This window comes from Epargyreus clarus, unplaced genomic scaffold, assembly GCF_041222505.1.
Source record: "Epargyreus clarus isolate Ecla_fem2 unplaced genomic scaffold, WU_Ecla_fem_2.2 ptg000033l, whole genome shotgun sequence".
NCBI lineage: Eukaryota > Metazoa > Arthropoda > Insecta > Lepidoptera > Hesperiidae > Epargyreus > Epargyreus clarus.
The window spans coordinates 2,195,726-2,210,539 of NW_027332238.1; the positions used below are offsets into that span (position 1 = coordinate 2,195,726).

The following is a 14,814-nucleotide window of genomic DNA, read 5'->3' on the forward strand; positions in this document are numbered from 1 at the left end:
CGACAGGCAGGGGATACCGTAGCCCTATTCTAGTGCATATCTGAGAGATTTATAAAAATCTCAAAGGTTTGCGAAGTCTACCAATACGCACTTAGCCAGCGTGGTGGACTATGGCCTAATCCTTCTCATTCAAGGAGACCCGTTCCCAGTGGGACAGTAATGGATTGATGACGGTACGTTGAAAACCACTTTTCTCTATTAATACGGACAAACATATTAAGACGGACAAACAATATTGTTTCTAATACTTATAACATAAATAATATTGACCAAAGATGTTTATTTGGGATATTTACACAGCTGTTTCAATCCACCATTGTTTTAAACCTATAAAACGGCGTTTTATTCAAAAAATGGTCAAATTGATTTTGTATGAAATTTATTTTGTGTGATCGCCATCATGAAACTGTACATCGCCGCCTGTTTTTTTGCCGTAAGTTATTTTATATTACAAGTAATGAACGAGCATGCAGTCCACCTGATGGTAATTGGCAACTGCTGTCCATGGACAACTGCAATCAACCCCAGATAGGATTATATTCCCATCTGAGGTAGGCCAGCTTCTAGTCCGCTCTGAACTCATTGCGAGGTGTAGTCAGAGAGCCAATGCGGTCGAACACAACTACAAGCATATTAGAGTTGCGCAAAATGTATCACTAAAGTGAAAAGAGTGATATATATCTTTTGAACTCAGTGATATATATCACTCTTTTAGCTCAATAGCTCACTTTAGCTCAGTAGCTCTGTAAAGATACGCGACATTTTATATCAGTATATCAGAGAATCAGATCAAAATGTTTTGACAACATTTTTGATTCCTATAATTAATACAAAACTGGCAAGAAATTATATATGAATTATCACAGCCAACGCTATTTGTATATCCCGGTTTCCATGTTCTTAGCAATAAAATATTTTAATTTAGTGTTTAATACGTAACCGTAACCGTTATATATCTCAATCAACGCATTTGACTCGAATCAGGCTCACTACTCACTCTCAGTCAGTCGCTCATTTGACTCATCGCTCACTCGCGAGCTAGTATAACACTGTTGAGTTGAAGAAGATCTTATATCCGGAATCGTTTGAATCTATGAACTAAACCATGTGATGCGGATATAAAGATATAATTCAAATCCGTCGGAGTTGATGAGTGATTAGCTCTTTGGTGAAGATATATATCTTTTATATCACTCACTCGCGAGCTACACAATTCTAAAGCATATACTCCGTAGCAACGTAAGGGTACACTAACTGCGCTGTCTCCGCGGGCGAGAGCGGGCAGCGGAGGGTACCGGGGGGTCCCGCGCTGTCTTCGTCCCGCTAATATCTACAATTTTCTGTTGCAACGCGACTCATTTCTATATTCAGAGCGGACTAGAAGTTTGTCGCGGACTCTACCATCATACATACTGGTAGCCGATTGTTGCGAAGTAGCTTTAATCCTAACTTATTTATTTATATTCATATAAATACACTATTTAATTATTCTTTCAGGTCCTCATCGCCTTCATCCAGATATCGCCTTCATCCCAACAAGTGCTAGCTGGTATTTATTTTAATTTTTAATTTTAATGAAGTTGTTAGTAATCTTTCATCGTCATGTTGTCCATTACCTTAGGTTTTTCTTAACCGTTAAAGTAAGAGATCATTAATTTGTAAGAATAACTTAAAAATCTGAGGTGCGTGTTTGGGACTGGAACCTTGGACTTCTTGGAATTGAAAGAAAGAAAGAAAGAAAGAAACATTTTTATTCAGGTAAATTGCAACACAAAAGAAATATAACGGAAAGACAAAAAATAACATAAAGCTAAGAAGAAAAAAAAAATAAATAAAAACATCAATTCAATTTTTACTATAATATGTAGGGATTGCACACACATAATCAAGTTTAAGGGTTCGTACACAAAACTGCGATGCGACGTCGCATCGCAAAAATCTGCGAGCTCCCTCGACGCATCGCAAGAACTTGCGAATTGATTCGCATCGCACAGTGGTTGTTGTTGTTGGTCACCCTGAGAGACGCTACGCCGCACGATATCGCATCGCAGCAATTCGCATCGCAATTTTCTGCGTTGCGAATTCGCATCGCGTCGCATCGCAGTTTTGTGTTCGAGCCCTAAGTAATGAAGAAGTGATGGAACCCTTTACGGATTACCTCGGATATCAGTGGATATGCATACGAATAGATATTCTTACCGAACCCAAGTACCCCTCCATCGGTACCTAGTATGCGCCTATAAAAGCAAGACCGAACTGAGTCTCGTTTTCATTCTGTGCGTGGCGTTCGAGTGTGACGGTTGTCTTAGGGACAGTTATTTCATTTAAGTGTTATATTTAATGATTAGTGCAGGTTGATTGTAATTGCTTCAAATTAATTAGTTGTGTTTTATAAATATAAGTCGGGTAGATTGTTTTTGAATTATTTTTTTTTAATAAAATCCTCTTTTGATCCATAAGAATATATATAATAGGTAGGTAGGTAGATAGATATAATGCAATTATATAGTATCTGTAGTAGGAGGTACCATCATGATTTGTTTCTTTTCTTAAATATTAGTATTTCGATGTTTTACCGAGCAAAATACCTGGATTCATAAATAAATGGATGGGACTAAGGAAAATTACATACGAATGATAATTTAGCAAAAGCTATTCTCGTTGAACAAAACAGAACATAACATAATAATTGGAGCTAAATGTCATGCAAAGAAATCATTATCAAAAGTGAACATAAAACATGGCAATTTTTTTTTTTATAATATAGAAGTAGCAGACGAGCATGCAGTCCACCTGATGGTAAGTGGCTACTACCGCCCATGGACATCTGTAATCAACCCCAGATATTCTCACCTGAGGTCGGCCACAGATGCGCCGCTACCCCTGAGGACTAAGCTGGGACGCCTCGGAAAAGTCTGTCTCCCTTACCAAACCCTTCATACCGGAACAAAGCAGCGCCTAACACTGATGTTATTAGATAGAAATAGGTGTGGCGGTGGTGCCGCCGGAGTCGAACTACAAAGGGTTCTACCACCTTCGCAATCGCATGGCAAATAATAGACAATAACGCTATTAAGTAGCTTGATGAGCATTTTGAAAGTCTAATAATTAATTTAATTTATAGTTTCTATAAAAGATGAATATTCAAATATTGTTTGACTTATTAAAGTGGTGTCGTTTGTGTCGTCTAAATTGTGGGAGTAACATGGGCTTTAATCTTGAGGCATCTAGCTTTTGTTTTTTATTATACTTTTTTTTTCAGGTCCCGTGGATAATTATTTCCGTAAGTAACTAACGTTTACCCGCAGTTTCGCCACAGTATTATACAAGTATACTTGTACTGTGGTTTCGATATTTTTCAGAGATTATTACCTGAACAGCTAGACATCTCCAGTGCGCCGTAGTGTGTACAGTATCTTTAATAATATTATAAATCCGAAAGTAACTCTTTTTGTCTGTCTGTCTGTTTGTCTCTTCTTCACGCCTAAATCACTGAACCGATTTTAATGTAACTTTGTACAAAGATATTCTAAAGCCTGAGAAAGGACATAGGATATTTTTTATCCCGGAAATTCCACGGGAACTAGGGAGGGCGATCTTCATACACAGGCATAATATTCCTTCTTTATTTCAACAATTTCAACAAAAAGTGAATATATACATACATCAGTTACGTATTTATAATAAGAGAAGAAGATATTATAGTAATAATGTAAACATATTTTAACGAAAAAAGAAAACATGAAAAAAAGACTTACTTTGTAAGTTTTGCTTAACAAATGCTCTCCCTCTGCATTTTTATAATGACACTACTCAAAATTATTATTTTTTTATTTGTTAATGCTCTATAAAATATAGAGAACTAGTTTTTGCCCGCGGCTTCGCCCGCGTTTAAAAGAAAATAATATGACATACTAACATACATAAAACTGAAAATTCGTACCTTCATTGGAATACCAGTGGCGCCATCTGGCGAAAATTTGTCGTACCAACTCTGAAACCTTCGTGGGCTCATGGACAAGAACTTTGCTAAAGATCATCACTTGATCAAATGCAAAGTTAACGATTCAATCCTTACTAATATCGATTAAAATAATCGGTTTTGGACCAAAAGATTGATTCTCCGATTAATCGATCTTAAATCGCCATTCCTAGTTCCCGTGGGATTTCCGGGATAAAAACTATCCTATGTCCTTTCTCGGGTCGCAGACTATCTTTGTACAAATTTCATTAAAATCGGTTCAGTGGTTTAGGCGTGAAGAAAAGACAACCAGACAGACAGACAGAGTTACTTTCGAATTTATAATATTAGTAAGGATAACATTTTTAACAAAAAAATACAACCGACTTCTATGTCACTACAAAGTAAAAAATAATTCAAATACTCGTAAATGTTGGTTTAGTACATAGTTCTGAAGTCGGCGCTCTATATATTTCGTTGGATAACGGCGTAAACAGCGTGTCTAATATGAGCGCCGCCTTCAGAAATATGTACTAAACCAACATTTATTTGAATTATTTTTTACTTTGTAGTGACATAGAAGTCGGTTGTATTTTTTGTTAAAAAAAATTTTCACCCTTTTTTGTGATGACATAATAATATTCATATTAATACAATATAAAATAGTATAAACTTGATCACGAATTAAAGTAAGGTCTGAATTTACATTTATTGAAACCGCTCGCTCGCAGGGCGCTGCGGCACCCTGCTCGCTTAGTTTTATATTGTCTTATATGTTCCAACCTAACCTAAATAAATTGTCAATGATGAACTGGCTTTGCAATTTCACTAGAACCTACACCATATATCTTCAAACACAACTCAATTATACCCATCGGTTGAGGAGTTACATATTTTGACTCCGAGCCACATTATCAGACCGTTAAATAGTCAATGATAAACTGGTTTTGCAATTTCATTAGAACCTACACCAAATATCTTCAAACACAACCCAATTATACTCATCGGTTGAGGAGTTACATATTTTGTCTCCAGAACCCATTCTGATACTCGTCATATTTAAATGGGACCAACTTGTAGCAATTGTCCACACACGAAATTAAAGGTATTAAAATAGGTTCTTAAACGGCGAAGTTATGGCTATTATATTTACATGGGTGGAGGAGTTCCTCTCATTTTCTTCAGAACCCATCGATGGATCCTAACCATATTTAAATGGGACCAACTTCCAACTCGTCTCTATACAATAAAAAAAGAATTATAAAAATCGGTCCACTAACGGCGGAGTAATTCGTGTACATACATAGAAAAAAAACAGATACCGGCCGAATTGATAACCACCTCCTTTTTGAAGTAGGTTAAAAAGTGAACATAGCACATGGCAAATAATAGACAATAACGCTATTAAGTAGCTCGATGAGCATTTTGAAAGTCTAATAATTAATTTAATTTATAGTGTCTATAAAAGATAAATATTCAAATATTGTTTGCTTTATTTAAGTGGGGTCGTTTGAATCGTCTAAAATATAGAGAACTAGTTTTTGCCCGCGGCTTCGCCCGCGTTTAAAAGAAAATAATATGACATACTAACATACATAAAACTGAAAATTCGTACCTTCATTGGAATACCAGTGGCGCCATCTGGCGAAAATTTGTCGTACCAACTCTGAAACCTTCGTGGGCTCATGGACAAGAACTTTGCTAAAGATCATCACTTGATCAAATGCAAAGTTAACGATTCAATCCTTACTAATATCGATTAAAATAATCGGTTTTGGACCAAAAGATTGATTCTCCGATTAATCGATCTTAAATCGCCATTCCTAGTTCCCGTGGGATTTCCGGGATAAAAACTATCCTATGTCCTTTCTCGGGTCGCAGACTATCTTTGTACAAATTTCATTAAAATCGGTTCAGTGGTTTAGGCGTGAAGAAAAGACAACCAGACAGACAGACAGAGTTACTTTCGAATTTATAATATTAGTAAGGATAACATTTTTAACAAAAAAATACAACCGACTTCTATGTCACTACAAAGTAAAAAATAATTCAAATACTCGTAAATGTTGGTTTAGTACATAGTTCTGAAGTCGGCGCTCTATATATTTCGTTGGATAACGGCGTAAACAGCGTGTCTAATATGAGCGCCGCCTTCAGAAATATGTACTAAACCAACATTTATTTGAATTATTTTTTACTTTGTAGTGACATAGAAGTCGGTTGTATTTTTTGTTAAAAAAAATTTTCACCCTTTTTTGTGATGACATAATAATATTCATATTAATACAATATAAAATAGTATAAACTTGATCACGAATTAAAGTAAGGTCTGAATTTACATTTATTGAAACCGCTCGCTCGCAGGGCGCTGCGGCACCCTGCTCGCTTAGTTTTATATTGTCTTATATGTTCCAACCTAACCTAAATAAATTGTCAATGATGAACTGGCTTTGCAATTTCACTAGAACCTACACCATATATCTTCAAACACAACTCAATTATACCCATCGGTTGAGGAGTTACATATTTTGACTCCGAGCCACATTATCAGACCGTTAAATAGTCAATGATAAACTGGTTTTGCAATTTCATTAGAACCTACACCAAATATCTTCAAACACAACCCAATTATACTCATCGGTTGAGGAGTTACATATTTTGTCTCCAGAACCCATTCTGATACTCGTCATATTTAAATGGGACCAACTTGTAGCAATTGTCCACACACGAAATTAAAGGTATTAAAATAGGTTCTTAAACGGCGAAGTTATGGCTATTATATTTACATGGGTGGAGGAGTTCCTCTCATTTTCTTCAGAACCCATCGATGGATCCTAACCATATTTAAATGGGACCAACTTCCAACTCGTCTCTATACAATAAAAAAAGAATTATAAAAATCGGTCCACTAACGGCGGAGTAATTCGTGTACATACATAGAAAAAAAACAGATACCGGCCGAATTGATAACCACCTCCTTTTTGAAGTAGGTTAAAAAGTGAACATAGCACATGGCAAATAATAGACAATAACGCTATTAAGTAGCTCGATGAGCATTTTGAAAGTCTAATAATTAATTTAATTTATAGTGTCTATAAAAGATAAATATTCAAATATTGTTTGCTTTATTTAAGTGGGGTCGTTTGAATCGTCTAAATTGTGGGAGTAACATGGACTATTATCTCGAGGAATCTAGCTTTTGTTTTTTATTATACTTCATGACAATTTTTTTTTCAGGTCCCGCGACGAGAAATGTCGATGCTATTATACGTAAGTAACTAACGTTCACCCGCAGTTTCGCAACAGTATTATACAAGTATACTTTTTTTTTTTATAATATAAGAATAGCAGACAAGCATGCAGTCCACCTGATGGTAAGTGGCTACTGCCGCCCATGGACATCTGTAATCAACCCCAGATAGGATTAGATATTCCTACCTGAGGTCGGCCACAGATGCGCCGCTACCCCTGAGGACTAAGCTGGAACGCCTCGGAAAAGTCTGTCTCCCTTACCACACCCTTCAAACCGGAACACAGCAGCGCCTAACACTGCTGTTATTAGGTAGAAATAGGTGTGACGGTGGTGCCGCCGGAGTCGAACCACAAAGGGTTCTACCACCTTTAAATTTTAACATCGGCTTATCGTATTTTAACATCGTGTGATTCGTCTAAATTGTGGGAGTAATGTAAGCCATACACTACTGTCTACCGGACAGAATACCTGCCTGGTTTACCTGTACCCTTACCATGAGTTTTCAAAACATCCTACAATTTTACGTTACGTTTACTCAATCCATTATTCTGTTCCGTTTGCTCAGTAGACTGAGTAAACGTAACAATAAGTAAGTGCTCAAGTCTTTTTGTCTACCCCACATCTTCGCACAAAAGAGAGACAAAATATAAAGCGCTATTTGTCAATTTAGACGTTTAATGTTACGTTACTGACACTATAGTTCTGATACAATCCGCTAGGGGCGCTGATTGGAAATTGTATGGGCAAATACGTAAACAAATACCAAAACATATTTGTCATGTCATTTGTCATATTTGTCAAAACGTAAAAACTCATGGTAAGGGTACTGGTCAACCGCACCTCCGTAGCGTGTGTTAGGAGTTAGGACGTTCCAGTATACCGTACGATGTTCAGTAGCACTACCATGAGTTGGCATAGAAACGCCACTATAGAAATGGTAAATAGAAAACTATTGTCATTTTGCTAGTGAATAACATAACTACTATCGTTACGGTATTTCTTGACAACGTCTGTCAAATTAATGACTCATGGGACCGAATTTGTATGGCAATAGATCATAATGACATTCGCTAGCGATTTGATTTCGATAGGTTTTTTACGTATCGAGTTACGTCACTACGGATTTTAGTTCTACGAGTAACCACCAGAGGCGCTGTACAATTTTTCATACATTTATTTTACGCAGTCGCTAGCGAGTAATACTTTTGTAAACTCATGGTAGTCCTACAGTTCTGTTGCGATTGCGTCTATTGAAGACTATGACGCATCGTACGAAAGAATTAATTTTTAATCTTGCACCGGTCGCAAAAAAGAGAGACAAAACATGAAGCGCCATTATGTCAATTTAGAAATTTGTTACGTTACTAACACTATAGTTCTGATACAATCCGCTAGGGGCGCTGATTGGAATTTGTATGGCCTGAACAATACCCTTACCATGAGTTTTTACGTTTTGACAAATATGACTGTTTTGGTATTTGTTTACGTATTTGTACATTTGTACGTACCATAAAATTTCCAATCAGCGCCCCTAGCGGATTGTATCAGAACTATAGTGTCAGTAACGTAACATTAAACGTCTAAATTGACAAATAGCGCTTTATATTTTGTCTCTCTTTTGTGCGATGATGTGGGGTAGACAAAAAGACTTGAGCACTTACTTATTGTTACGTTTACTCAGTCTACTGAGCAAACGGAACAGAATAATGGATTGAGTAAACGTAACGTAAAATTGTGGGATGTTTTGAAAACTCATGGTAAGGGTACAGATAGACATCTCCGGTGCACGGTGTATGGTATGGGAGGCATAACATAGGCTATAATCTTGAACAGACTAGCTTTTGATTTTATAATAATTGAAATCAAAGTCATCTTGAAGGTCTTGAAGTCATGTAATAATATAGTCACATAAACGGTACAGAGTAACGATATAACAATTATACGTAAGTAAGTTCACACTAGTGATTAGAAGTATTATAACTACACAAGTATCTCCGTTATTCGACTGCTCTTGCTGAAGTCTCCGACCAGAATGTCGCTCTCTGTTAATTCGAGCGCCGCCATGGTGTCGTCCCCACTTCACCTACCCGCATCTGTTTTTTAACTGTAGTATTAAATGAGTCACATATTACTTTAATGTAACGTTATAAAAATGTGATATCGTTAATATCCAAGCTTCTTATTAACGACGATAACATAATTAATAATAATCTTTTCAGAAAGCTTCATCAATGGGACTTTACGTAAGTTACTAAGCTCTGTATATAATTTAACTAGCTTTTATTTTCTTCTATCCTTTGGTAATTCTAATTTTTATTTATTTATTTATTTGGGAAACAAACAATTCATGCTATATAACATAGTTAAATGGTTCAGAGACACAAACAGAAGAATAAACAGTTTCCACTATTAAAATTATTAGCGATAAAATATCATTTTGTAAACCCGTGGTGAGGGGTCGAAATATTTCAAGACTGTTTTGAAGGGTGTGGTAAGGTAGACAAAGTTATCTGAGGCTTTCCAAATCATTAGCGTAGCGCATCAATTTCCAACCTCAGCTTAAGGTTTAAGCAGTCAATCTATATCATCTTATATATAAAATTCTTGTGTCACAATTTTTCTACCCTACTCCTCCGAAACGGCTTTACCGATGTTCACCAAATTTTACATGCATATTCAGTAGGTCTGAGAATCGGCTACTATCTATTTTTCATACCCCTAAGTGATAAGGGTAGTTCACCCTTAACATTTTTTTATTAATATGGTAACATAACGTTTGCCCGGTCAGCTACTATTATGATAAAGTATACGTATATTTCAAAGTATTTTTTCAAAATATCGTATCGTATCGTATCGTAATATCGTATTTCAAAATACCGCGTGTCGGGGCGGTCACCATTCCGGTCTGACGCGCAGAGGGTCTCGGGTTCGATCCCCGGCCAGACAGACATCTGAATTTAGGTTTCTGTTTCTATGTCTTGGCGTTTGTGTATTTGTCTCTGTGTGTTCATAGCCTCCACGATACAGGGAATACCAGTGTGGGGCTGTGAGTGTAGAAATCGTTTTATTTTATTTTATTCTTTATAATTTTTAGGTATTGTTAACGGCACTGTAGCCGGCCTTGGTTAGTAGTCCTTCCTGAGTTCGGCCACAGATGCGCCGCTACCCCTGAGGACTAAGCTGGAACGCCTCGGAAAAGTCTGTCTCCCTTACCACACCCTTCAAACCAGAACACAGTAGCGCTTAACACTACTTACTTACTTAACAGAAATAGATGTGGCGGTGGTGGCGCCGGAGTGGAACCACAGAGGTTTCTACCACCTTCAAAATTTATATTTACTATTTTCAGGAACTCAGTAACAAGGGGGTAAAACAACGGTTTGAAAGAAGCTATTTTATCATGTCACACGGCGTATCTGAGAATTGTATCAGTAATATTAATTGTATTATTTGAATAAACTTAATGGCAGTTACAAGTGTTTTTTTCTAAAATCCTTTATAATAACACAATTTATTTTATATGTGTTTTACGTTATGTTATGTAGGTTATGTATGACGACCCGCGTGGCGGAGCGGTCACCATGCCGGTCTGACGCGCAGAGGGTCCCGGGTTCGATCCCCGGCCAGACAGATTTCTAAATGATGAATTTAGATTTCTGTTTCTGGGTCTGGGTGTTTGTGTATCTGTCTCTGTGTGTGTCCATTGCACCCACGATACAGGGAATCCTAGTGTGGGGCTGTGAGTGTAGAAAGCGTTAAAGCGTTAGGTATAAAGTATAAACAAAGGGTTCCTTACCACCATTTCTAGGGTTCCGTACCCAAAGAGTAGAACGGAACCCTATTACTAAGAGTTCGCTCTCTGTCCGTCTGTCTCAGGGTTCTATCTATATAGTATTATTAGGAATAATCAAGAACAATGATTGAAACTAGTTTTGTCATAGCGCAATTTACCAAAATATGCAAAAATGAATAAATGGTTTTTATGCATAGTTCAATTCAGAAATATTTAACTGATCATAACTCAAATGGTGTTGACGTTCACCTATCATTCTATGCAATCTTTTAAAATTATTTACCTAAAATTATTGTTGGTTACAGTAAATGAAAATGTTAGTGTGATTTTGGAGATACTTTATCTGTTTTCTATAATCTTGCACCATTTTTTTTGCATTTTCACATCTTTTGCAACAAAAAAGTAATAGTGGTTTTGCACAATAACTCTTGGAAATATCTATAAAGTGGTTATTTAGCCTTCCCATGATGTAAATAGCGATGAAACCTGAAAACCTTAAATAATAACTTTATGTACATACAGTTTTCAACAATATCAACATGAATCACGCTCCGTGACGTCATTCAAATGGCGCGAAAAATGGCAGCGTTCAAATGTGTCAAATTTTATCGATACTTTAAATAATTTTTAAAAAATATTTCGAACACTAATAACATTGTTAATATTTGTTACTATGTTAAAACGAAGTGATCAGTGCTTTAAAATAATAAATGAAAAATGTGCATATTCCCTATCGACTTGAGTCCAGCCAGCTAGTTACTTTTCTCGTAATTGATTCCAATACCACATATATCTTCCTTGTCCTCTGTCGTTTAAATTTTTGGAAAATCGATTCTGTAGGCCTTGATTTTTTGTGTATCGATTTCGAGACATCGATTCGAACCCATTTAATAATAGTTCTTAGGGATGTTGAAAAAATATCGATACGTTTTTTTCGATATATCGAATTTTTGGTCATTTTTATCCGATATATCCATATAAATTTACAATATCGAAAATTGTATAAATAATTCGCCAAGTACGAGTCGAACTCGCACTGCAGGCTTCCGTACCACCATTCATTATTTTTTACTTATTTTATTCATTTTAATATTTTCAACAATTATTAGATTACAGACTTAGTTATATGAAACAACAATAGATGGCGTTAGGACGATGATGAATGATACGTAAATTTTGAACAATACATAGTTATATGACACAAAAATAGATGGCGTTGGGGTGATGATGAGTGATACGTAAACAACTTAAAATAAAATTAAAATAACTTTATTAAAATATGATTTGTGGTTGTTATTTGTATTTATTATAATACCAGTTATAGTAGTAAACGGATTGTAAAAAATTTAACCGTCTTCCTAGTACGGTTTAACAGTTAGATCGAAAAATGGCGAAAAATTGGTTTGTTATATGGAGACTTTATTTTATTTTTAGTATTTGTTGTTATAGAGGCCACCGTTATGCATCCCCTGTAAAAATTGCATGTGTCTATCTATTACGGTTCCAGAGATATAGCCCTGTGACAGACAGACAGACGGACAGACAGGCGAAGTCTTAGAAATAGGGTTCCGTTTTTACCCATTGGGTACGGAACCCTAAAAAGAAGATATAGAGTGAATCAGAGCTAAGTGAGGAAGGGTCCAGGGAGGGAGGTTTTCGACCATCTTTCTGAAGTAGAACGTAATTACAAAATTCAAAATAATAAAAAGCTAATATGTACTCGACTCATAGGAAAAATCCATTACCATTGACGCTCTGCTTCCGTCTTTTGCTTTTGCTGGAATCAATACCAAGGTAATCTTGAGGGGAAATGAAGTGGTAATAAAAGAAAGACGGATGTATTGTACTTACGAGCCTTAGGTCATAGATTAGTAAAGATACTTCGCCGCCTTGAAATTGAATGAAGCCACAAACGGCTTATTAGTAAGTTCTTTTTTGAATTCTTGACAAATAAATCATTTTTAGTGAAAATTTACGAATAAATAACTAATACTGCGTAATTTACGTAATAAATAAATAATTATTTCAAATATTTTAGCATTATTTTTTTAAAATATTTAGCACGGAGACGTGGCAAAACTTTTTACGCAACTATTTCAATTCTCAAAACTGGGTACATTTTCGTGTTAGGAGTGAGTAATCTTTACTAATCTATGCCTTAGGTATTGAATTTATAAAATAATATTTACACAGAAGAGCCATGAATGATGAATATTTCAAGAAAACTGAAAATAAATATATTAGAGAGCTTGCAGATTAGTATGACGACAGGAAAGAACCAAGCACGAGTTCCATTACGAGTAGAGAATCCTGTAAAACGTTTTCCATTTCTATTTTTGTTCCTTATACTAAGATGATTGTTATGAACATAATAATAAACGATTCTGAAGTTATTTGGTGTTTTAAATCCCTTAAATGTCCTAGTAGTATTTTAGGTTAGTCTTTTAGGACCGCGCGCCTGCATGAGGGTTAATAAATCTTTTAAATTTGAACCTTATTTCTATATGTAATAAAACTAACGTAATCCGCACTCATGTTGTGAGTCCTGTCAGTCATGTGAGTCACTCTTTCAATTTTGAACCTTATTTTAATGCGAATAAGAATAAAAACTAATAAATCATCAACTCATGGGCATGCAAAAATATACTTGTCCTTTTTAACTACACCTAGTCGCTGTCGGATCAAACAGATACTCGATGAGAATTAATGAAATGTCAAGTGTGTGAAAATACGGAATTGTTCAGACGTGTATCTATTCCGAATCTATACGAATGTCATTAAGGTGGACGCCGCGCTGGCTCACGAAACATTTAATGATAAATCAAACTACTATTTCGATGAATCTAACGTTGACATCTAAGCCTATATAAAGTATGAAGGAAAGATTACAATTTATATTACTAGTGAGTGCGCGTGCAACCCTCACCTCCCTTAAGTATTGGTACAAGGCATGAACGAACTAGCTTCCTAGTCCAAGAATAAGTACCTAGTACAATAGGTACCTAGTCCACGCCAAATTGTACTAACTAATGAGACTGTATGGGACTAGGTGGAACAGGTTTCTGGATCACGTATTTTTGGAGTTTACTCCTTAAGAAACGATTTCAGTTATAAGGCCCGGTACGGAAATTTTATGAGGAGTAAAATCAAGTGTAACACGAAAAGTTGAGGCGTTACGTAGAAAGAGACAAACATATATATCCACACTTTACGCGCAACACCAGTGAAGTCACTGAATAGAAATGTCATAATTTTATTTTTTTGTACTAGTGACGTGAAGGAATGCGTTGTATCGGTAAAATAGGTTCACAGACTACATATTAAAAGTATTTTTAGCCACAAATAAAACATAGATAATTTAAAATAAGCCAAATACGAAGGTGCTAGACTCAGACATGTATACATGTCCGTGGACGGTTACGGTACATTTCGTTTCGGACATGTATACATGTCGCTGGGCGGCAACGTAATTCCATTACAATCCCTCCTTTTTATTACAATCATCATATCCTCTCAAAAAGGAAGTAGCGTTTTTAACCAAAATATGAATCAAGAGTGCTTTTATTAATTTAAAATACAGTAAGTTCAAATCCCATATGAAAGTAATTATTACAATAAAAATAATTAGCAATATATAAAACATTAAAACGTCATTAACTATTTTCTATTCGATATATATCATAATTATCGTTCGTAAGGAGTAAACTCCAATCGTGCGTCGTAGCTGACACACACACACTTTTTTAAATACTAGGAACAGGTATACCTAGTCCCAAATTTCCCTAGTACAACCCATCTCTAGTAGCT

The 14,814-nt window shown here is 35.8% G+C and overlaps 1 long non-coding RNA gene across 1 annotated transcript; it reads left to right on the forward strand.

The window, feature by feature from the left end:
* The first annotated feature begins 339 nt into the window (after nucleotides 1–339).
* Nucleotides 340–10,690, forward strand: LOC140755635 (uncharacterized). The gene is made up of 6 exons (XR_012103815.1): nucleotides 340–433; nucleotides 1,498–1,549; nucleotides 3,263–3,283; nucleotides 7,199–7,231; nucleotides 9,434–9,457; nucleotides 10,564–10,690. It is a non-coding gene; the product is annotated as an uncharacterized LOC140755635 (long non-coding RNA).
* Nucleotides 10,691–14,814: the final 4,124 nt, after the last annotated feature.